The sequence below is a fragment of the Passer domesticus genome, chromosome 3 (assembly GCF_036417665.1).
Source record: "Passer domesticus isolate bPasDom1 chromosome 3, bPasDom1.hap1, whole genome shotgun sequence".
Classification (NCBI taxonomy): Eukaryota; Metazoa; Chordata; class Aves; order Passeriformes; family Passeridae; genus Passer; species Passer domesticus.
Window position 1 is genome coordinate 68,658,424 of NC_087476.1, and position 22,695 is coordinate 68,681,118.

Consider the following 22,695-nt stretch of genomic DNA (forward strand, 5'->3'; position numbering starts at 1 on the left):
CTGGGATGCCTTGGGAGGACTCCCCAGTTAAGTTGGGGTGAGAAGTTGGAGCATTCTCCCAGGGTTCCCTGCTCTTCTATGTAAAGGAACTGCTGTCTGTCATTCAGAGTTCACTCCCCCGTTCTGGGAGGTTCTGTATCCCCAGGTTCCCTCTTGGTCTTGCCCAGAATTCCACACCCTCCCTGCTCCCTTATTTGCCTAAGTTGCATCACCCCACTCTAACCACTCCTCCCATCCCTATCCCCATTGGTGTGTTTGTATCCTGACCATGCCTACCCTGTCCCAGTTATATACCCTGGACCTTCACTTATTCTTGCTCTTCATCCCTAGATCCCTTCAAGTGTGGTTGTCCTCCTGCTCTATCCTGGACCCTTATTTCATCCTTGAACAAACAAACCTTGTTGGATTTTCCACACAAAGAGTCCTCTCGCTTACTGGTGAGGCATCGATTACAACGTCCAGGCTCGGGTGTCTGGTGGGCTGAGGGAACTGTCTGTGTGGCGCGAAGTGAAGACAGTCTCGGGGAGGCAGGAACCCCGACAGCACCTGCCCAGGGGTCTCCTGCAACAGTGCAAGAGGACACATTCTTAAGTTGTGCCAGGGAAGTTTTAGGTTGAGCATTAGAAAGAAGTTATTCACAGGAAGGGTGATTAGACATTGGGATGGGCCGCCCAGGGAAGTGATACAGGAAATTGTCCCTGGGGGTGTTTAAGACTGGATGTGGCACTCAGGGCCATGGTCTAATTGACATGGGGTTGTTAGGCTGGACTTTATGATCTCAAGGGTCTTTTCCAACCTAGTTGATTGTGTGATTCTGTCAGGAGTCTGGTGCTACAGGGCAAACGCAGTTCTGCCTGAGTGGAGTAATTTGCAAAGAAGGCTTCAATTGCTGGGAGCACTGAAATCTTGTTAAAAGGTCTGCTGAGTGCTTGGATATTAAACTAATATTAAAGAGAAACAGATACTGACAAACATCTGGATTTAAAGGTTTTGTTCATGTTTCAGAGGAAAAGTGTGCTATGTTTAACAATTGTTAAACAAACAAACAAACACATGGCCTTAAGGTTTCCCTTCAAGCTTAGGAAGCAAGGGTTTTTCCTGGTACTTTATTTTTCCTATTCCAGGGAATGTTAACACAAGTCTGAGAGCATAACAAGTGAAAACTAAAAGTAAAACAGTAAAGAGAAAGAGGAAAAATGTTGTCCAAAGACTTCAGAATCTAGTAATAATTTAGAATCTAATAATAATAGTTGCAATACAAAGCAAGAGGCATAGTGTGGTCTCTTTTCCTTATTTGTGATGGCAACAGGTATGTTTGAACTTCATTTTTATTTCTTAGTTATTTCTGAATTTTTCGGAGGTCTATTATTCAATATTTGGCTTTTTCTTGTCAATGGTGCTTTGAAAATCACACCAGTTTTGATCTCAGGCTTTGAGTACAGGATCCTGCTTGCTCCCTTTGGCTGCTGCAGGATTTGAAAGCATATATCCAGGCCACCTGGGAGGATTTCATCTGTCTGGCATTACTGCAACATGGTTTCCCTATGACTTTACACAGTGATTGGGCACAGTCAAAGCAACAATTCTGAAAAAAATATAAAGGTATTTTGGAAACATTACAGCTTCTGACTATGAAGCTGTAGATTCCCTCAGTGTTACAATATGAGGCATTATTCACTGGTTACACCTGGAAACATTCAAAACCCTAAGCTCACTAGTATAAATACTCATGAAAATGAAACTTAATTTTACCTGCCTGCTTGGAATTCAGAATTGGCTCTTTACATACATAAGTTATCCATGAAAAGCAAAAAAGGAGGAAAAAATCCGTTATGTGAATTTAGGCCTTGATTTAGATCCTCTGACATCCATAAGAAGCTCTAGTGTTTGGAAGTAAAAAGTTTTTTTTTTACTCTGTTTTCTTGCAAAAATGTACATGCTTTCAATACCACTCTATTGAATAGCAAAGAGGCTGAGATGGACAACCTCTGCCAAGTGTCACACTTTTACAGCGCTGAAGTCAGATGAATACCTGAAGTATTTAATCTCTGACAAATTAAATCTGAATTACACACAAGTAATTTAATGAATTGTCATGTTAGGCTTTATGAATCAAGACTGCTAGCTTAACATTTCTGTTTTAATTTTGATGGGATGCTAGTATTATAAATTAATTGTTTTAAAGAAAATATACCTTTTTCATGTTGGAATAGAAAATTTTCTGAGAAAATTCTCCCCAGCTAAATTTTGGATTTACATTTGAAGCTTCTCATTTTTATTTTTAGGAATGAAAACATCTTGCACATGAACATATTTTTTAATATGTTGAACAATAAATTGTTTGTGTCGATATCAGTTAACTAGATGTCTCTCAAATTTACCTCTACCCCCTTTTCAATTGAATAAAAGTTTTTGTTAAACATGCAAGGGAAGTAATTTGTACCTTCAAATGATTCAACAGCAGAAACCAAGTATGAAGGTTAGTTTCCTGTAGCTTGAAAGTAATAATACAATTCAAAATCTGAATTAGAAGAGCAGAAATAATGACCTTGTTTTCTAGACATGGTTGATTAGGTTTTTGAGAGGCATTCATCTTTGAAAACTAAAATTTGTTTTTTATTACAAGCAATAGCAGTAATAATTGATTTCATTTTAATACCTTGAAGATAGAGCTTTCTGTATTTTATCCAGCATATGCTTGGGAAGAATGGAATAGGCTGCATTAAATAGTCACATAGAATGCACTCAAAGCTATCTTGCCCACCAAACTACTTGTGTTATGATTTGAATTTTAGGTAGACATTCTATTCTTTCTATAATACCTAAGAATCTGGTCAAATAGAGGGGAAGAAAACCCCAAAACATTTGCACTCAAACTGCTGACAGCACTAGAAAACATTTCCTTTAATAATTTATTTATCTAGATGTCCTGGTTGTTTTTTTTTTGTCGGATCCAGAGAATCTTCAAGGAAATTACTGAAAATAACAAGGAATCTAGAGACCATAAAGCTTAAAGCCCTGGGGTTAGGGCTTGGCTTAATATCCTGCAGGAGGCTGTGAACTGCAGTGTTGGTTGTGACCCCCTAGGCCAGGGCTGTTGTTCCTGCCTGTGTAAACCCTATCTGGAAACTGACACACAGACAACAAATGTGTGCTTGCCATGCTCCTCAGAAGAACAGAAGAGGGTTGTATCAAACTTGCACCTTGTATTTTCAGTTTACATAGAAAGCATCTCCTTGAATGCTGGCACTTTCAGTCTGTCTGTGCACTGCTGCTTTTCTGCTGGATTTGTCAGACAAGATGACAAAGGGAGAGGTTTTTGACCTTGCTGGAGAGTATGACTGTCATTTTTAGTTCTGCCTGTTCCCATCCAGGTCTGGTATGGCCTCTCTCACCACTCAGTCCTTTCCCAGAATGGAGTGAGAATTCCAGGGAGAAGAGATTCCCTGGAGTCATAGGATATGCTGAGTTGGGAGGTACCCAGAAGGATCCTCAAATTCCAGCTTGTGGCCCTTCACAGGACACCCTAGGCATAATACCCATGTGCCTAAGAGTGCTGTCCAAACACTGCTTGAACTCTGACAATCTTGGTGCTGTGACCACATTCCTGGGGAACCTGTTCAGTGCCTGAGGATGAAGAACCTCTTCCTGATGTCTTCATTCCTACCAGACAAGAACCTAAATGGTGAAGAAAGCAAAGGCACAACATGCAGCGTCAGTAATGTTGGTTCATACCTCTTTGCAGCACAAAGGAAGGGTAAATTGGATGTCATCACGCTTAGGTGAAAATAGAAATTGCACCAATCACAGCTATTTTCTCTGCTAATTTCTTATTTTATGACAAGCAGGTATGCAACAGAAGCTGAATAAAACTGTAATGTCAGCTGTGGTGTCCGGACTGTGCTGTGAGAATTTATATATATATATATATATATATAAATACACGTTGGAAATGTGTAGATAGCAATCAATTTATTTTCCATAATGTATTACTTTTTAAATGGAGAAAATAATTATAGCATTTATATGTTTTTGTTGGCAAAGTAATTATATAAAGAATGGAAAGAAAACATATGGAAGCTGTTTTAGCAATTTTGAATTTTTTCTCTTTATGATAAAAATTCTTTCAGGGTGTCATAATTTAATTCTAGTGTGAATATGTTTTTGGAAAAGAAAAATGTAATTCTTTAAAAATTCCCATTTCATGATCCTGGTGCTTAATTTTCTTTTCTCCTGTTTACAATCAGTAGATTTCACAGGACCATAATCATGTCAAATCTGGGAAAGGTTGAAAAAGATAAAGAAAAAAGGAAGAATGAAGAATTGATAAACATTTATTTTAAGCTGACATTTATACTCTCTGAGAACCAAAGCCAGTTGTACTCCAGAGAAGTCATGATGCCATAAATGAAGTTTATTTGGGAGTTAAATGTATTAGGAAGTACAGATTTACATATAATAGTTACTGGTAAAACAAAAATCTTTACAGAAATGAACTGAATTCAAAGGCTTGGTGTCCTAAGCTGTGTCCTGTATGACTAAGAGATTGGTGACAGAAAGAAAGTGTGTTGAATGATACAGAATGATTATGAATTTTTAAGTAATGCTACCCAAAGATGAAACATTTTTACCTTTTTAACATAGTGTTTCCAGCCTTTGTTCATTTAACAAAGCAGAGAGGAAAGTCAAGGTTCTTTTGAGAGGAAAAATGAGGTATAGTTTTAAACTGTCACTCAAGGTCACTGTTGCATCATAATGCAGAAAAATTAATCAGGAAAAGATGTCAAATATTTCCCAACACCCATTCTGCTTATTCTGGAGAAAGAAGGGGAAGATGAATTTGCAAATCACTAGGCATTCCCTGTGGGTAGTCTAGAAAATTGCATGTGTATGTAGTGTTTGGCTGCTAATTAAGAATCCTGCTCTCACTCAAGTTAATGAAAGGTTTGGTAACAATTATCTACTGATTAATTTAAAAAGAGGAACACTATTTTCTTATGATCTGAATTAGGAAGTTGTAGAGAAGGGTAAGGATGCCATACAGTGAGAGAGTAGCATACTGAAAACTAAAAAGAAACAGGACTAAATTAAAGGATATGAAGTCAAGGGTGCAACCAGAAATTTTGGAAGGAACACTGGCTAATGGGCATGAGACATGGTAATCAAATACATTTCCTGACAACAAATTAATATATTGGAGCTGACTAAGAGTAAGCTCCATAATATACTTGGTATAGTCCATGCCTACCCTGGTTCTTAGGGTAAGACACAGAAACAATGACCCTGTGGACAAATTTGTTTAAGCTTGCTTTTCTCCCATGCTGAGATTTCAGTGTCACAGTGTCCTCATAACTCTGCTGTGGCTTGTTTAGACTTGTCCTTGGCAGAAAATTCAAAGGCCTGGAGCTTGGGATAGATCCTAAAAGAGGTAGATACGGTTACATTAAGTGCTGTTTGGTATAGTGTAAATTCTCATTAGCCAACAAAGAGTACTTTTCAAAGATGGTGATGTACTAAGTGCTTGTAGTTAAGATGTGCTGAGCTAAAGTACTATTTTTTTTTTTTTTAACAGTGACTCTGGGTGGTGATTAAGGGGAATTTTGTTTGTCTAAGTCATTCTTCCTTAGAAGGTAGCATTGCCTAGAGGCTCTGCGCAGGGGAATGCCAGGTTGCCTTCAACTGTATGTAGTTTTCTTAATATATTTTTGACCCTATTGATCTTTATATGATTTAAAGGAATTCCTTCTTTAACTTTATGAAATGGCCTTACAACAGAAAACCTGGAGCTCTGTGCTCTAAGCAGTACAATTCCTGGAAGCCTGATCTTCTGCTGCCAGTACTTTCTGGGAATACTACACATGCTCTACTGACTCACATCACTTCAGATGAAAAAAAACAACCAACAAAAATCTGCTGGTAGTCTTGCTTTTCCCTTCAGGGCAGAAGTGTTTCTGTTCAGCATGCTATCATAAAGGTCAAAGGGAACACTAATGTCAGCCAGCTTGTCTCACATTGTGACCAACAGGAGATTTCATACTGAATCACACATACATTTCTAAAGCTAAAGAACAGTTTTAGGGAAAATTTGGATTTAAATATTTCATATAAAAACAAAACTGACATATCTTCTAGCAAAAGAGTGACAAGCAGACTAATTTGAGAAAAGAAATAAGGTTACTCCTTCCAATTAATTACTGAATAAGAACTGGTGGAGACAGACTTTCCACTGGGATCATGAGCTAATGCTTTCAAACATTTTTATACTCTATGGATTATATGCATGATGCACCAGCAGGATGATGGAAATAACATGCTGTTCAAACACTGACTTTACCAATAAATTAAGGGATGTATTTCTGCAGGGATTACCATCTGCCACAGGAGAACCTAAGAGCTACGCAGGACCACCTGGACAATCCAGCACCCACAACCTATGGTTATCGAAGAATCACAGCTGACTGACTAGAGCTTTTGCTATCAAGGTCCTGCTATTCCTCTCACACTCAATTTACATCATGTTTATATCTCCTGACAGCTGTGCACCGTGAGCAGTTACTACAGGCATTATATTTGTAGTTGCTTAGGCTGTGGTTAATAAGATCTTGGTCTGCAGTTGCATTCATTTTCATCTTCACAGGCCATCCAGCAAACAGGGAGCTGTTTAATGTGCAGGATTACAGTGAGATATAAAATTTGCTGAATTCAGTTGTTCTTTCTGTTTCTGCCTTTTAATAACACATTTTCGTATTTGTTTTTAGTGTAAAATAAGTTGTCTTTCGAACCTTGTGAAAAAAAAACTATTTTAAATGCACTGCAGAAATGAAAAAAATCCTCTTGGCTCTTTGACAATATCTTATGGCAAACATAACTCAGACACTCACATTGACAAAAAAAATTATTTTAATGACTGAATTTACCTCAGGTCCAAAGATCCAGGGCAGTAATAATAATAATAACAATAATAATAATAATAATAATAATAATAATAATAATAATAATAATAATAATAATAATAATAACAGCAGTCATATTGTTACTTCCACACTATATGCAGCATTGTCTTTTTAATCTCAGCGTGTTACATCCTGGTAACATTTCTCAAAACCTGACTTCCATTGCATTCACTTCTCATGAAAATGAATGAAGATTAATTTTGTACATATGAAAAAAAAATTAAAGGCTTAAGTAGTTTGAAATATCCATTACTGTTAAGTGACACTGGCTGTTGTTTTTTCCTGCAAGTCACAGTGAATTAAATTTGCCTGGGGCTATGTAGATTTGGTGAAAGCATTGAGTGCCTTAGAGACTATTCTGCTGCAGCCCAGCATAACCAGTTATATTTATCTTGGAAAAGAAATGTAATTTTGTTATTTTTTATCTTAGCAATGATGAAATTTCCTATTGGAACTATCCCCTCGTTGCATAGACATGGACATTTTTTGTTGCCAGAAGACAGCTACCAACATTGGTAGCTGGGTGCACCAGATAAGTAATTAGATAAGGGATAGATAAGTAATTCACTCAGCTGTTGCATTTAAAGTATTTGTATCATTATGATCCACACAGAGTTGATGGTCACATCTCAATCTCACGTTTTTCTACAATGATCAATTAAAATAAATGCTTGTTTATTTTGTTTATTACATTGTTGAGAGCTACCCAGATCTCAACTGAGATTTAATAGGATCTGAATCCCTCTTCACTTGTTATGTTTGTGTAAAAGCAAACGCAATTTACAGAAGTACATCTAACGTTATCACAGGGTTGCATCAAACAGTGGTTTCCTATTATAAGCACTCACTCTGCATACAACTGCACAACTGTTCTTTACAATATCTTGATGGTAAAGAGGTCTACAACTTGCCTACAAATTGCTCATATGGGAATTAGGAAACTTGAGCTGTGACAGTTTGTGAGGCACAATGAGAGCTCTAGGAGTTGTGCATGAATTGTGGCCTAAAAATTTGGGTGAGTTACTGTATATGTGACAATATAATCCCTGGGATTCATCTGGGATGTGATCTAATCTGGCATGGAGAAAAGACAAGTACTGTAACTCTGGGTATTAGGACAAAATTAATCAGAGAACTGAGTTTATGTGTTTGAGAGAGCTCTGGCAGACCTGTGAAGGATGGCTTTCCACAGGTAGGCAGGTGGACCTCATGTCTGCAGGGCATATTCTCAAGTAGATGGGAACAGAAATGTCTCTTACTAAAATTCACTGTGAGAGTGTAAAATTCCTGCTCTATGATCTGGTGCAAGTACTTTATTTCTGTAATGCCTTAATCTATCAGCAATATAGAGTTAGAATTTAAAATCTTCCTTTACAATTGAAAATAGTTATTTGCTGCCTCTGCAGAGTGGCCAGGCAGGCACATGACACTGAGGCTGGTGAGAGTTTTCCCTCTAGAGGATAGGATTCTGACTCCTCTTTTCTGCAGAACTGGTTTTTCTTTTCTCCCAAATGAACTTACCAACATGATTTTCCTCTTTGTCAGGAGAAATACAGCACATAGAAACATCCTGATGTGTTTCACAATCTGCATTTCTCAAGGCTTTCTACCCCTAACACTCTCTTAGATTGCTTTGGCTGTGAGAGAAAGCAGTCCCATTTCACTTGTTTACAGACATTCATAACACATTTTGTAATGCCCATCTTATGATATGTGTGATGTTTCTTACTAGTTGGATGCTTAGAAAAAGACCTTTTATATTACTCTGTGGAAAAAATCTTATGTCCAATGGTGCTGGCCTGGGCCTGTGGCAATTAGAGAACTGTTGTTATAGTCCTGCCACTATTGTAGCAAGGGTGCCCAAGATGAAGGGGAGAGAATGATGCATCTGACTCCATCTTATCAGAAGGATAATTAATTACTCTGTTATACTATATTACATGCATCTAGACTGACTCTGCCATGCACTCACTCTGCACACAACTGCACAGCACTGCACCCATCCCGGGACTGTCAGCCGGCAGTCCGACACATACACGCTCTTGGCCCTAATAGGCCAAGGAAACAAAACATCCTCACTCTGGGTAAACAATCTCTATATTGCATTCTACTTTGGCACAACACAGGCACAGCAAATGATAAAAATTGTGTTTTCCCTTTCTCTGAGGTTCAGAGAATGTGAATCTCAGAAATCCTTGGGAAGAATTGTGCCTCGCTTTTCTCTGTGACAAGAAATATGGCAACACTGCCACTATACCTGTGTCTTATCTAAAGGCTGTGTCTGTTGTCTAAAACATTATAAATTGAACCTATGTATAAAAATCAATAAAGCAGGCATCCTTTTCTATGACCCACGAAGGCTTATCGGCACATTTGCTCACTTGGTAACCAGTGAGAACCAGATAACTTTCTGTGGCTCAGTCATTAATGTCAGTCCCAGTGTTTGGAGACAATAAAATGTCAATCAACCTTACATTAAATATTGGCGTGTCTAGAGGCAATCATCTTTTTTATCCTTTAGTCAGATATATTGAGTACAGCTCCTTATAAACAGGAAATGACAAATTTACCATCTATCAGAATCCTGTTAGTAATCAATGGCTGAGATGAAGCTTCATAAGATGTAGCAAAGCTACAATTATGATTCTTAAATTTTATTTAAATATATACCTAATGGTCTGTATTAAATGAGTTTTCCTCTTTTTAGCAATTGTAAAAATCTGCTTTTCTCTTCCAAACAAAGCTATAGATCTTAAATAGAAGTCTTAATAACTTTCCATTCATTGAATTATTTATTGAATCTTCTACATCTTCATATATTAAACTTTGAATGATCAATTCTACTGATGGTGGAGCCAAAAATCCCTATAAATGAAATCCTTATTGTAGGATAATACTGCTTTGTTTAAGAGTCTTGCATTTATACACAAAGCTGAAAAGGCCACAAGAACTGCTACATCTTGCCAGTAAATTTGATATTGCAAGGATGTTTTTATTCTCATTCTGCAGATGAATTAGCAGAGCAGAGGGGTGAAGAAGAGAGAAAAAAGCATTTGGTTGATAGGGTTCACATGTGACACATTTTCTTCATTCTCCAAATTGCCTGTCAAATTAAAAAGCAAGTCTGAAAACTTCTTTAATTATCTAAATTATTATCTCTAACAAAGATTTACATGTCTTCCTACTGTGTTAAAGAAGGGCAGTTTGAAATCATTAAGCTTAAAACCTTCTGAGAGATGCAGTTAAGAACATCCCAGAACAAGACAGCTAGTTACAAACCACTCTAATAAAAATTTCAAGCAGAAATCCAAGGTTTAATTAAACTGTATATGTACTGAACTATTCTGATCTAAACCTTTAAAACCATTACCACTTCCCCTCAGAACTTCATCATATTAAATTGATGATTTATCAAAGCCAAATTCTTTCTTAGTGAAGGTTTTTTTTCCCCATGGTATGTATAATACCAAATGTGTATTAAAATACTAATTAGTCAAGCACCAAAATATTAGATATAGATTTAATAACAACTAAAGGTTTGCAGATATCAGAAGCTAATAGTTGATGCTTTTGCTTTTCATTTATTATAAATACTCTTGAAATAATTTTTAAGATGTAATCCCCTTCCTATAGCTGGAACATAAATACATCTACTATTTCTGTAACTTTGTTGTGGTTACCTCAGAAACTGTAGAACACAGCAGGATTTCTGTAGTGAAGTTTATTGATAATACAAGGCTGTGATTTTTTGTAATTTTCAAGCTTTGTCAGACTCAGTTTTTTCTACCTTTACCTTTTTTAATTGATATTTGTGTAATTATTTACTTGCTGCAACAGAATCAGAATCTAGTAGATTTTTGGGAGTGATTGGTTTATTCAGCCACTGTAATGTATCCTGAAGATGATGGCTCATTGAAAAATCTTGCAGAAGTAACATTCATAAAGAAATATTTATAAAATATTTATGAAGATCTTTCAGTATCAGTAAATATAATGTTGGGGAAACTTATTAATAACTAAATTAAAATACCATTAAAATTATTCTAAATTATGCAATCAAATTTCATGTAAAATTTTTACTATTCTATTAAAACCAGATGCCACAGCAGCATCCTTGATAGTTTTGTCGTGAATTGTAAAACATAGCATTATTAATCTAAATACATGAATCATGGTTTTGCAGAGAGGGTCATTTAATTAATGGGATATGAGGAGAAAAGAGATATTTTCGCTAAAATAATATTGCAGCACACTGAATCAGGATAGATGTAAATTTTGAATCAGAATTTCATTAATTTTTTTTTTAGTGACAAAAATAATAAATATTCCTGATTAGAATTAATGATGATTTATTAAGTAACTGAAGGTTACCTAATTGCAACTTCAGTTTAAACAATGCCTGAATTGCCTAATTAAAAATTGCATGCCTCTTGTTTAAGAGGCAATTGTTTATGAATTGCTGCTTTACCACTCTGATTGCTCTTCTTAAAGTTCAGTAAATTACTGAAGCTCAGAAGGAATAAAGAGCACAGCATATGCAGGTGAGCCTTTCTCTGCTATTGAAGCACACAAGCAATTGGTTTTGCTGTGAAGAAGTGGAAGTGTTTTGCACACAATGACATCTCCATGCTTATCCATGGAATGCTACCTTTGCTCTGGCTAATGTAAATATACACTCCATGTTATTTCAAAGCATACACGTGGCATTTTGAGGTCACTAAAAAGCCCAAAACTAAAATAATGGGCAGAAGAATATAGCATAGCAAGATAAATATGTAGTTAAATGGTAATCATAGTGCACTGCACAGTAAAGACAATCAGAGAATAAATTTCCAAATAGTTCTAAGTTGGTTTGGGCTCAATCAAAATGATTTTTTTCCATTTCAGCTGAAATACTTTTTAAATGATTATAAATAGCAAGCAATTCTTCTTTTATTTTTTTTTCCCAATCAAAATTACTCTCAACATTTCACACAGAAGAAGTCAGCTTTTCAATAAGGTGTACCAATGCATGGTGTCAAAATCTTCATGTTCAGATATAATGGAAAAAGGGAACAGCAGAAGTTTTGGTGCCCAACCTCCAGTGCACAAGGCTGAGAGGGTAGGAATGTGGGATGCTTGGGGTCTTTATTCTGATCATGTATTTCTACTGTACCATTTAATTCAGAATCCCGGCGGATATATTTAGATAATACTTATCTAGAAATATGGCTGGCCTGGCTGCCAAAATAGTAATACCATTTTACAGCTTCATTCTCTGGATGCTTGTTAAGAAACTGAACCTTGTAATTCCTTCACTTCCAATAAGAAAGGGGGAAACATAGGAAGGAAGTCAGAGTGGAAAACAAGAGGGAAATAAGAAGCAAGATAAAGATCAAATCAGATTAGGAAAAACATTCTAATGCTGAAGAATTATGAAAATTAGTGGCCAACATGAACCAATCTTTCACAATAAGCAATGAAACATATGCTTTTTTAGAATTTCCAAGAGGTTTTAAAAACAGTGTACTCTGGTGTTAAAACTATACTGGTAACCAACTCCCTTTCCAAGGATTTCATTGGGTTACTTGCTTCCATAACAATAGCATCCAGCTGACAAAAATGTGGCTTGCTATCAGAGCATCCTCTCCATTCTCTTCTGCATCATTTGTGTCTGTGACATTGTGTCTAGTTGCATGTGTGTTTACTAACGTCTGTTGGAACAAAGTAGCTGTGATTAAAGTCTGATTAACAAGGAAAGATGCTTCTGCCAATAGATGAAGCTCTGGAGATCCAAAGCAAAGGTTGCAGATTCCTCTGTCAGCTCTATTAGACTTAACTCAGCATACATAATACAACTTCCTAATACATCTCTTTTAGACTTGCAGTGAGGTTTATATAATCTGACTGTGTAGCACATGTTCTTTTAAGTAACGATGTCATACCTATTTATTAATACAATCTGCAGTGAACATCTCCATGTCAATGGATACCTTCAAATGAAATTTGTGATCAATTTTATATATTAGAAAACAATATACAACACTAATGTCATTTTTAATATGCGTCTTCAATGAATGCTGTTTGTCGCTTTCATATCCACTCAGTTGCTGTGATGGGAAATAAGGATGGGTTTGGAGAATATCCAGACTAGTTATATCCAGTTATAGCTCTCTATATATCCAGTTACAACCAGTTATATCTGTCTATATATCACTTTTTTATATAAGTGGAGAACCTAATCTGCCTTCACTGGCTACATAGAAATCAGTAACATATCTCTTCAGACACTCTCTGAATAGAGCCACTGTGATAGATCTGGGACAACCATGTCTAATAACACTGTCATCCTCATGCCTAAAACTTTTATTTGAAGTTTCTAGATGGAGGCATAAGTTTTAGATACAGCCACAACTGATCATCCTCTCAACCATGACTGCTAGGTAGAGTTTTCATCTCACTCCAGAGTTCTGCTCCCTGTGGTCTCTAGGCTGTCCACAAGCACCAAAGTATGTAGAAGATGCTGAAAGGTGCCCCCTAAACCAACAGCCAGGTCCTATCCCCTTTGTTGAAAGGAAATAATGAAAATGGATTTGGACAGCTAGATGGATTTGATTTACTCTTAGACACCTGACCAGCTCTGGAATCATAAATTTTGAAAGAAGACCTTTGCAACATCAAATTTCCTTGGTCCTGTCGGGTAAAGCAAAGGCAAATGGCTTAAATCAACAGTTAAAACAACAGTCAGTGGACCTGAAACTCAGACAATGGAAGGCCAAGAGCCCAGGCAGAGCAAGACTGAAAATATGCAAAGGCAAACCACAAGGGAAGATGCTGAGGGGGTCTTAACTCCTAATATTCCCTATGTGTACCTTCATGGAATCTTACACTTTGTCTACTGTTGGCTACTTTAACAAAAGGTTCCTCAACAGAAGAGGGTCTTGGTTAAGTTCAATATTTATATGTGTGCCCTCAGAGCAAATAATGTATATATTACTAAAAAGCTTTTTAAAATTTGTGGTTTATAATATCCTAAAGGAATCCACTTGGAAAACATACCACTTTTTCACTCTGTATACTGTATCATAGTTGAATACAAATGAAAAATATGCAAGGGTGTAGACCTTGGTTTTCATTTAGATAAGGAAGCTGATAGATGTAAAGACATAAAGATGATGAAGATTGATAGTTGGGAAGTTATGTGTGTGCATATGATATGAAAGATAATGAGATTATTTGAATTTATCAGTACAGATTATAAAACATGCATGCAGAGGTTATGGAAGTACAATCTTAAAAATACTACAGACAGGATTAAAATTTTCTCTCCAGCTTGAATCTTGGAAAAGAATATAAAATAACAATAACCATTTTAAATAGTCTCATTGCTCTCATCTGAAGGGGCTTTAGAAAATGAAATTGAGAGCTAAAGACCTGAAGTACTCAAGATACCTCTTTAATGTTGCTGTCTGAATACTAGTCACATTGTCCGAATCCCAGGCCATGGTCAGTTCTCTGAAAAAAAACCCTTATTTTCTATGCAATTTAGAGGCAGTAAGTGCTACTTTGTCAGACTATTTGAATGACCTTCTTTCAAGTGAACTTGGTGAAGTGGCACACGTCTTGCATGTTCCCTTGCATTTCTTAGGGAAAATAAAAAAAAAAACCTGTGGCTGTGAGTTTTACTCACAGATTGTACGTGTGCTGAAAAGGAAAGAAGGCTAAATCATCAACCCACAGTGAGAAGAAGGAAATACATTTTCCAATGAGAGTGAATTAGAATTTTTCATTGTATTTTTCTCTTGTACTCTCAAAGCTGCACATTTTATTATTTAGGGCTTAACCTCTATGTGTGCTAATTAGCCTGAGAGACAACACATATTTAATTAGTATTTGCTGTATCTCTTTTCTCATGTGGTGTGTTCCTGGGTATTGTTCAGAAATAGGTCAGCCACTAATATTGAGATTGCCAAAACGCCCTTAACTTAATGTTGCTGAATATCTTTCTGTCTCTGCTGGCTACAACCTCCCTCAATCTTTGCTCAGCACCTTACAGACTGTGGACTAGTCCTCATCACAGTTTATGCATTCAGCTGTTTTTTCCATAAAAGACAGAGGAGGACAGTATCCTTGTTTAACCCCATGTACATTTCCATATGAGGCCTGTTTTCTGGCACATACAGCATATATATGACAACACATTCTATCTTTATATACTTATATGCAGTTATATAAAATATGTTTAAATAGCAAAAGACAATTAAAATTATGTGTGGAAAACAGATCCACACTAGGAGTATGGCCTAACTATGAAATCAAGACCCTCCAAAATGTCTATTTTGCATGAATCAAGTTCAAATATGTTCCTTACAGCTTTACCACAAGGATAGTCATAATGTCATAGTGAAATGGGCAATTTTCTTAGGCTTCTCGGTTTTGTTTTGTTTTCATTTTGCATAGAAGCTCTCAAAAGCAAAAAAATGGAAAAAAGCATGCTCACTTTCATTGCATTGCTGGCTTATTTAGGAAAGCCTTACATACAGCAGGAAAGCCTCATGGAGCCATGATTGTTCTTTTTTGAGTTAAGCTTTGCTTTCAGCACTTTCTTCCCTTTTCCAGGTGCATCTGTTTGTTGAAAAATATAGGGGCAGATATGGATGCTGTAAAGGAGTTAATAAGGGCAGGGCTATTGGGCATGAGACAGAGGAGATCGCAACTCTTGCTTTCAGAATTATTTTGGATACTCTGTAGGGAAAAAGTGACTGATTGAAGATATGACCTTTGTCTGAAGACTAGAAACAATGCACCACATAAAAGCGTTCTTTGAAACTGCCACTGTATTTCCTTTCATATTCAAGTTGAGACATTGCATAATGCATTATGTTATGTAGACAGCCACAAGGTGAGCATTTCTTCTAACATACCTTAAGGGAACTTACTCTTCAACATAATTTCTAGGTAGCCTTCATTTCCTTATTAAAGCAGTAACAGTTCCCCTGCTCTTAATCCCTAAAATCAATGTGGGGAATTTTTTGCTAGGCCTATAATACTGTAATCCCATTAGAGTACTCTTTTCAGATAAAAGTTTGTAAAGATCATGCTTATGAACGACTGCTTTCAATTACAGAATTAAAACCTCAGCATTAAACATTCTGGTTGCTCAGAAAACCACCAGGTTTCCATTATTTCTCTGAATAATTTTGAAATTCCAATGTAGTCCTACAGGAGACAGTTTTCTGAATTAAAAGACCAACAAGAATAGCAGTGCCCTCTGATGTTACAGGGAAAAATCAGTAACTTACATAAGCACATTCTGAGAAATGTTTTGTTTGTATATTGTTTCCCCTGTGTGTGCAGCCCTTTTGTTTGCTTTCCAGGTTAGCTGATGTTATAAAGTTGATTTGTTTGCTTGCTTGTTTTTGTACAAGATAAGAAATAATAAACTGAAAACAAACAAACAAGCAGAACCCAAGTAGAAAACATGCAAAGGCTGATAACAATTTAAACCACTCTTCTTATTCTGCTGTCAGAAAGAAGTACACTTCAGAAATAATAGAAAATATTTGCTTTTCTTTCCAGACACAGTCACAGATCCAAGCACAGAGACTAATGTTTTTGTTCTCACAGTTCATGTGGGCCTACAGAGAAACAAGCATCTACCTATTCAGAGCTCATTCATGGTAAGTCAAACCTTTTAGCCTGTCAGACTCTCTTAACATTATATTGTAGTTTATTTTATAGTGTCTCATCCTCCCAGAAGAGGCAGAGCACACACTCATACTCTCAGCCCTCCAAGGAGGTACAGCAGAGCTGCCAAATGAAGTCGTGAGTCCCTCCTGGAAGTGACACCCCAGGCAGATGGAGACCAGCTGTGCCAATGTATGCTTCTCTATATCACACTGCCCCCCAGTGCTTTATTAAAATAGGTATTAAAATACCTTCTCATTTTTACCACTACGATGAATATTACCCACTCAAGCAGCCAGTCAGAGGATGATATTTTTTGCTTGCAAAATACCTGGATCTATATTGGACACAGTCTAGACTAAAGTAAAGCAAAGTTTTGTGAGCTGTAAGCACAGCACATTGATACAGCAAAACTTAAGTGGCCTTGCATGTGCCTTATCACATCCTTTCTGTAGCCCTCCACTCATACTTGCTACTTTGTTCAGAAGGTCCCTGGAGAATTAGGTTTGAGGGAAAGAGAGGAAAATGAGGAAATGAGATTAGGAGTGGGAAAATGTCAACGTGAATTTCAGTTTCCTTTTTCTTGTGCAAGAAGTGAAGAATTTGGGACAGATCCCATTCCTACCAAGGCCAATGACAAATTGTCCATTGACTTTAATGAGAACATGGCTGATTTGCTTGGTTTTTATTGTTTCTTATTTTCTAACTTCACCTTGTGGCTGGCCAGAAAGTTTGGGTTTGGTTTCAACTCCTGATAATAACTTTCATACTATTAATTTAATACAGAGAAATCCCATTCAATCCTATATGCTCATAAGATTCAGCCTGACTCAAACTGATTGCATGTAGTCTGAAAGCAAATCTCACAGTCAGGAATCAAGCAATAGTACATTTCTGTGGCATATTCATTCTTTCTATTGCTAAATGGCTTAATTAAGAAGAAAAGGATTTTAAAGGGTGATCTAGGAGAACTATAGCAATTGCTACCTTACACTTACTTGGCTTCAGAAACAGTTCTGGTCTAATGGTTTTTGGTTCCTGCTTGGGCTGAATTCAAAAGTGATAAACATCACCATGTACAAGCGAGATTTTGGGAAAACAGCAAAGAGAAATTAGGCTTATTTTGTAAACAAAGCAAACTAGACAAACAAATATGTTGTGGTTGGTGGGTGGAAGCCAGCAATTATTCTGACAGTCGTGTAAACTGCAAAACTCCTCATCTATTTCAATACTAAAGGTTATATAAAAGCAGAATTTTAGTCAATCCATTAGATACTCTTGGAGTTATCTATATGGATATGGAGGTATAGAGGGACAGACAGATAAAAACAAAAAGAAGATATTTTGATGTGACTATTGAAAATCAATTATGGGAAGTTAAATGTGCTTAGAGAAGTTAGTTCAGTTTTGAAAATCTGCTGTAATTCGTAAGCCCTCAATACCACTTCTCACTCTATTTTTTTTGGTTTTGCTAATGGCACTAGCAATTCTTACAGCTTTTTAGACTCAATTCTGAAAGAAAATGTCTTTATGTGTGTCTACTCTTACTGTTAGTCCTTATATTTCTGCTTGCTGCTCTGTTTTAAGCTTGCCATCTGTAAAGCAAGGCACCAATTTCCAGCAAATTCCACAGACTGTTGTGAAAATAGATGAATAGACACTACAAGTGTTGGCTTCATCTTTACCTCACAATTACTCACTGCTGTGGGCCTCAGGGCATGAAAGCCTTGCAAGCTGGGCTTCTGTTATTTCAGAACCTGTGGGGTTACTTTGGGCATATTACACAGTAATATTGAGCTTGAAAAGAAAAATGCAATCCCAAGTCTTGCCAGCATGACACAAGCTAAACTAAACAGTTTCACTTTCTTTCATCATGTAATCCTTATATTTAAACTACTAGTGACACAGCTGAAGAATGTCAATGACATTTATCCCCTCACTTTGCAAAGGAAATATAAGAACTGTGTCCTGAGTGTTGACTGGCAACAAAATTTCTCCTGATGAGCACTCTAGTTTCGAAATATAGGGTTAACTTATAAGCATTTGAATAACTGAGAGAAGAGGACTATAAAAACACAGGCAGTCTTTTTTTTGGGTAAAACTTTTACATATGGGTGGTCAAATTTTCAATAGTATTTTCCCTTGTTCATCTGGTATTGTACTTCTATCCATGTGCATAGCAGATTTGAAAGAGGACACAAAAGAAGCATGTCTGAGAAGCAGGTTTACTTAAAGTAAAGTACTTTGGCATTATGAGAATGAGCATTATCTTCTTTGACATAAGAGGAAACTTTTTTTCTTCTGTCTTTCTACAGGAGTTTGTGACCACAAAATGACTTGTGCTGAGGAGAATGAAAAAAAATCTGGTAGCAGGTCTTCTGGCTTCACTTCTCAATTGAGATTTCTTTTGAAAGAAAATCCAGAGACTGTCTCTAGTGTCATGGGAGAATATTTGTGTACATCAACAGCACAAACCTATTAGTAGTTCTGTGTCTGTGTGTTATTTTGGCCTACATGGCTGACTGTTTCCTTGGATGAAGTCTTAGATTTTTCAAAAGGAATTAAGAAAAACCCATTGGCAAAAGGCATTTAATGTGTGCTTTCCTTGAACATGTACAGCATAAGGTGAGTGGCTGCAGGTGATTGGTACCAAATGAGCCCTTCAGGCAATCAGCAGAGCAAAGAGCCCCACGGTACTGTCCTCTAGTGAGCAGTAATCACTGCTCCGCTCTTATGGAGAATACCAGGAAAAAGTAAAACAACTCAAGCTCTGAAATACAGAAACAGATGAAGCAAGAAAACAAATCTGCTTGATGAAGGCAAGGAATGTTGGCCACTATTAGCAAGTCATAGGGAGAAGGGAGAGAAGCAGAAACAAACACCACAAATAAGATTGACATTGAAAAGAAAGAGAGAAATTACCCTATTTGTCAAATAAAAATAATAATATGAATGAAAAGAAGCAGATATAATCCTGTAAACATAATGAGGAAGTAGTAAATGAGTAATAAAGTGAGCTACAAAGAGCCAATTGTGTCTTCTGTTCTGATCTGGTGCCTAAAAAGCTTTCCAGGAAAGTACTCAACATTCTCTTATGAAAGCACATAGCAGTTCTGTGAGAGAGGATAATTTATTTACAGGTTATGGTGTTATTTGTAAGAGGAGTCTCAAAAAAGCCTTGGATTTTCTATTACTCGAAATATAGAGAACATTTTGTTTAATTCTTGCATGTGCTAAAAAGGAGAAGATTGGGACAGGGAAAATAGAAGTGCCTATGCTAAAAACATAGTATCCAACTTATTCTACTGTTTCTTTAAATCACATTATTTGGCTTGAACTTATTTTCATCGATAACATCTGATTGCAGCCAACAGTGCCACAATTTTGAAAATGTGCAAATTGTTGTCCAAATAGTTTCAAGGTTTGATTTTGCCACTTGCACTGGTGTTGAAAATTTTACAATCCACAGATTATTTAACTGGACCTACTAAACCACTGAGAGGTGTGAAATATAAAGCTGTAAGAATAACCCTAGTAAAATCTTTATTTAAATGGCTTAGGAAAGGTATATTATTGGGAAAAGGAGCCCAGAATTTTAATTCCTTTTTTCTCAGCACAAAAACTAGCCAATGTGCCCTACATTAAATTTAACATTTTCTTCCAAATTAATTTATTCTGAGCTTCATTTATTTGGTCCTTTGGGGCACTGTCAAAACAAATTGCAAAACATTGCATTTTAGTTTGGTTATTATGGCATGGGTTTTTTCCAATAAATTGCACTTAAACAAATTAGCATGTCTCCTTACTAAGACCTTATTGAAGTTTTAATTACAAAAACTTTTTCTCTCCTCAAAGAGGCCTTGCCATTAGATACAATTCATCCCACTTCCCTTCTACTCTAGTAGGTGCAGAATGCTCAATGTATACACTCAATTATCGCATAGTCTGACTATATGAAAAATCCTGTTATCATCAAAGGATATCATATTGCAGGAGGGAAACAGCAGAAAAAATATTTATCCTCTGAAAAGAAAATGAGATCATAAAGGTAGGTGACACAATTCTGTTACCCAATTCCATAAGAATTTCTTGTACTTGATGTTCTGTTTGAAACCCATGTAGCACTATTTTTCCTATGAAGACTAAAGTAAGCTGTAGTAAGAGAGCCATTACTCAGACTCAGGCTAGGTAGCTAACTTTTACTCACTTCTACGGAAGCTCGTAAGGTGCTATTCTAAATAAATTTTACAAAAATACGCTGACAGGGAAATTTTATTCATTGCCTTCAGAGAACAAATGACAGAAGTTAACCTGCTGGTGAATATTTGTCAATGGTGGATATTAGTTGTACATTCTCTTTTATTTCAGTTTGTGAAATACAGGATATGCTATTAGTGACAAACATATTTAGGTTGACCTATCAGAGCTGCTGCTTTTGGCTGCAGGAAAATGTCCAGTGCAGGTAGCAAATGAGAAAGGCCCTTCCAGAATTCAAGCAACTGTGGCACCAAGCTGCTGGAGAAGGACAGGGTGTGACGCCGAATCTTTCCTATACTGGCAGAAACATGCTCTGCTGACCTTCAGTGTTTCCAACCTGAAACTCCGGTCCACTTGTACAAGTGTATTTGATTTGAGTCCTTATCATGGTGGGAACTTTTTTGTAACCCTTTGTAGAAACAAAAAAACATTTCAAAACCTTCTGGAAATGAAATATATTAAAGATTGTTCTCTTTGTATCCTAGGGCTGTTCAGATCTTCAGGCATTAGTCTCTTCCTCATTCAGAGCAAAACTTCACCTCAGTAGAAACAGCTTCTTCACAGATCCCATGGTAGGCTGCAATACCTATATGAAAATAGCAGTAAAAACTGAGGGAGATAGATATTTTTCTGCTCCAGAAACATGCTTCTTGCATGGTCTGTTCCATTGTGATGGAACATGATCTTAGAACATGCTCTTAGCTTTTCTGCATAAAGTATGGCTTAATACTAAAAGAGACCATAGTTGTTTGTGAAGTTATGGATGTCTTTGTGCCAAAAAAGACAGGAAAATGGTTATCAGTGGGCTATTTTGGCCACGTAAAAATCCTGTCTATTATTGTTGCAAAGAAAATACCCCAAGCATGGCTACAGATCAATCCTAGAATCACAGAATCACCATCTGGTGTTAACTCGGGTTAAGAGGGACATCAAGAGGCTTCCAGTCCAATCTCCTGCTCAAAGCAGAATCATCTTTGAGACCAGATCAGGTTAATCAGGATTTTATCCAGCTATGTCTTGAACACGCATAAAGAATGGAGACAGTACAACCTCACTGAGCGACCACTTGGCCTTCCCTAGCATTCAAATCTGGTCTGAAACTTACCCAGCAGTGCAGACAAAAGACAGCTATGCTGATGCTGCCATGTGTTCCATGTGCTGCCTTTCCATTCAGCCCATGTACTTTCACTGATCAAGGCCATGCTGCTCATGCAGTGCCCAACAGCAACCTCTCCAGCTATGGAGATAATTCCTCTATATGTTAATCCAGTTACTGATGGCATCCAAATTCCTGCTCTGATAGCTGTTTCATTGCTCAAAAGAACAACAGGGAAGAAGACATCCTACCAGGAAAAGCTATGGAGTTTATTTGGCAAAGATTTTAGAGCATATGGGTGAGATGAAAGAAGGCACAGCTGGTTTCAATTTTCTGTAGTGGAATTTAGCATTCAAAAGTATGGCAAACACTGGTAGAAAGAACAATTTCAAACTCAGTTTGGCATCAAACAGATGGATGGCAGAGATTTGGGTCAGTATACTTACTTCAAACTCAAAACACAACTCAAATTTTCATTATTCATAAAAAAAGCGGTCCACCTGCACTCATTTGTTGGTTTTAGTTCTAATCATGGCAATTTATGGAGCTTTCATTTACTATTAATGTTCATGTGCTCTTGCAGACAAGCGCTGATACTTCCGTTTTACAACAGAAATTTAAATAAACCTAAAATTTAAACCACTGTATTTTCTTAACTGTAAATAAGTCTGGAAATATTTCCCCTCAAGAAATTCACACAAAAAATATATATTTGGTTCAGAG

At 36.7% G+C, this 22,695-nt stretch overlaps 1 long non-coding RNA gene across 1 annotated transcript; it reads left to right on the plus strand.

Moving 5' to 3' along the window:
- The first annotated feature begins 120 nt into the window (after positions 1-120).
- LOC135296857 (uncharacterized) lies at positions 121-19,788 on the plus strand. Its single transcript, XR_010358888.1, has 3 exons — positions 121-437; positions 16,512-16,612; positions 18,935-19,788. It is a non-coding gene; the product is annotated as an uncharacterized LOC135296857 (long non-coding RNA).
- The last annotated feature ends 2,907 nt before the right edge of the window (positions 19,789-22,695 follow it).